This window comes from Aulonocara stuartgranti (genome assembly GCF_965226115.1).
Source record: "Aulonocara stuartgranti genome assembly, chromosome: 1".
NCBI classification, from domain to species: domain Eukaryota; kingdom Metazoa; phylum Chordata; class Actinopteri; order Cichliformes; family Cichlidae; genus Aulonocara; species Aulonocara stuartgranti.
In genome coordinates this window covers 9,747,523-9,750,977 of record NC_138939.1, presented here as the reverse complement: position 1 = coordinate 9,750,977, position 3,455 = coordinate 9,747,523, and positions in this window count along the sequence as shown.

Genomic DNA, 3,455 nt, shown 5'->3' with positions numbered 1-3,455 from the left:
AACAGCATGCAGTCAAAGAAGACAGAACTCGTTTAAGAAATAACCTTTTGTAAGATTTTTAGCGAGGTATTCATTTTGGTAAGTTTGTGCTGTAATCTTAGAAAACCTGTCAATGATCTCACTCTCAAAAATGGGCGTACTGCACCTGCTCATTACCGCAGTGAACTGTTTTTGCTCACCCCAAGTTCCCCCCAACACACACACACATACAAAATCCTATCACTTGTTTCCGGCAACTGCGGCCTCTTGTAAGTCAAATTGATTGAGTTATCCTTGAACATCTGTTGTTCAGCCAAGCCTCAAAGGTAATCCCACTAATGGCCCTCTAAGCTATCCACATAAACACACACATAAATAAAAATGTTTTCTAAGAGATTTGGTCATTGACTCGCTGCTAATCAATTCTGCAGCTGCATCTGTTGATGAAGTTTTGGAAGTAGCCTACAGAGCAAGATATATGTAGCGATCAATGCCTGGCACTAGGCTGACAAAAGTGACAGTCACAGCTCCGCTGGGAGTCAACATTTACACACAGATGGGCCGGCCTTGTCGGATGTCTTGGCAAAACGCTGCGGGATATATGCACGTGCACACATACGCAGCACTAAAACACTGACCAACAGAATGTTGCCCATAAATGACAGAAGAGGGAAAAATTATGGGCTCATTTGAAGCGCAGTCTTTAAAGTGAAGAACTGACATTTTAGAATTTGAGCTACCAGGCTCTGGCACAGACTGATATGACTGCTCTTGGAAGAAAGACAGTTTTTCAACATTTTAGAGAAAAAAGGGAAAAAGGCTTTTGTACTTGCTGGCCATGTCCTTTTTTTATACATTTTGTCACTGGCTTAAAAGAATCCTCTTTAACCATAAGATGCTCACACAATTTAACAAGGGTAAAAATAATGATAACCAAAACTTAGGAGACTTAATGCTACACAAGATCACGTGTAACACACCATCCTGCAAAATTTGTCCAAACTTCTTCCATCCAGTTAGGTCAAGGTAGCCTGTAGTTCTACTTTTAAACAAAGACAAAAACTGAAGAACAGAAAACATGTTCATATACAATGGCTGCTGGCTTCTCAACATGTTACTCATGGGTTGTGGGGAGGGGGGTCTCAGAAAATTTCCAATACCTGTGCTTACAGCTAAAGAAATATCTGCATATGACAGACCAACTTGGCTTTTTTTTTTTTTTATCTCTCCTGCTTCCAAGCAATATTCATAAATTTAATTTCCAATCTGTTCTCCTTTTATTAGTTGTGTGTTATTAAATGAGATTGCTTCATCTTAATATAATATATTTCCAAGGCCTGTGAATGTGGCTAGGAGCTGATATTCAAATTCAATAACATGGCCTGTACTTAGAGCATGGCACTAATAAATGCCAATGTATGATGCATATGAAGACAGGCTCAGCGAGGAAGTGGTAGCGGGTGATAATAATCTTGTGAATGTCCTTCACAGGAGAGACATGCTTGTCTTCCACCCCTGTGCTCCACTGCTCATATACCTGTAGGAGCTCAGATGACCTACATATGGAGGATGAGTGTGCTGCAGAGAGGAAAGGTGGCTGTTAATATTTCCCTGTGTTTTATTAACTAGACAGACAAATCCGCAGTGTGTATACACTAGCTGTCAAACTTCACTCCAGAGAGAGAACAATGTAAATCAGAACTGTGCATCTGACTTTTAACCTTGCCACTGGACACTGAAGAAACAGGCCTGTTAGTTCAATCCGAAGACATCAACAGTGTTGTTTTGGAGAGAGAGATAAACACATGGTACAGTAGTGGTACAGTTCGCAGCAGATTGGATTGGTCACAGGGTTTCACATATTGGCTTCTGTATGGTTAAAACTTGACGTCTCTCCATTTTCTTTCCTATTTTATCACTGGAACCTAACAACTGCTCTTGCAAAGGTTGCAGCTTAGGAAGCTTAGCCACAGCAGTGAGTGACCTTTACTTTTATTATGAATATTTCTATTTCATCATTATTATAGAATGAAATCTATGCATATGATCAGCACAATGGATTTCTTTTTCATTAGTTGTGTAAAATGCCAGTCAGTGAATAGAGGGGCAGCCAGGGCTGCCAGCCAGACTAGAACCCCCCCGCACATACTGGAGGGATCTGACAATTGGAATTAATATGCGTGGAGCTTTCCCTCCCCGTATGTTGGCTGAGGTCTTCCAGGCAACTTTATCAGGGGTAACATTATCAAGAGCTTTGCCGAGAGCTTCTTCATCATGCTCACATCCGAGCCTGCCCAACACTTGTCACTGTCAATCACAAGGTGATAATACACAGATGATTCTCTCATTTGGTTTAATAAAATCTCCAGGCTTATTTCAACTGCAGTCATTACAGCAAATAATTGCTGCATTGAGGTTTTAGCCAGGCCATAGCCTCAGGGATAAGGAAAGACTATTGCTATATGAAGGATTTGGTTGATGTTGTCTTTTTTTTTCTTTTTTTAACCTTTACTCCCCAGTCGTTCATATTTCTAAAATGAATATTACATTTGAATCTAGATTTGGCTTTCTTTATTCAAACTAACATTGTTATTACATATTATCTGGATGTGGAGTCATCTGTTTTCACTTTTTTTTATCTATGTGCTGTCAAGTCAGGTTTCACCAGGGACTGCCAATTGTAATTTTTAACTGTCATTTAAACTAAATTGTAGATCTGAATCAGCGGGCCTAAAATTCTCTAAAGATATGGACTGACAGAAGGGAACATATTTCATCTTAAATTTAAATTCTGGCTCCATCTAAAAGTGCACAGCTGGAAAATTCTGCTGAAACCACTATATACTATATAAATCTTTTAGACAGGAACAATCAGACAGAGAAATATCCCATTACATCACTGATCTACTTGGCAAATGTATATAAAGGGATCTGATGCCAATATGATGCTTCCTATTCAAATGCACACTCCAGATTTGCTGTATATCTCCTGGCAAACTTAGAATCTGTTTAAGCGCCTGCTCAAATAGATCTTAAGGAAAAAAAGTGAATGCTGCTGAGGGTATGCTATTTGACTCTGGCCATTTCAGCTAAACAAAAAATTTCAATATAAAAGCAAATCCAGCTCCAACAGGTCACATATTTAATTAGGTAATCCAATCTCCTCGTTTTAATTACATTCATTAGTATATTTGTTTGACCAAACAAGGTCACAATAATTGATTAGATAAAGAATCAATGGCAAAGACAAAAAACTCATTACAGGAGCAGTGGTGTGGATATTTGCACCCTTGTTGGGGTCACACAGTTTATCCCAATGTCAAAGAAGGCAAAGCAGGCATAAACTTATTTGTTTTGAGGTGGTCTTTGATTTGTACATGCCAAAGTAGTGATTGTGACCTTGCCTTGTTGGCTGCCCCATAAAAAAGCAGTACACTAATTACTTTTGACAGTGACGTGTACTTGGGACAATATAC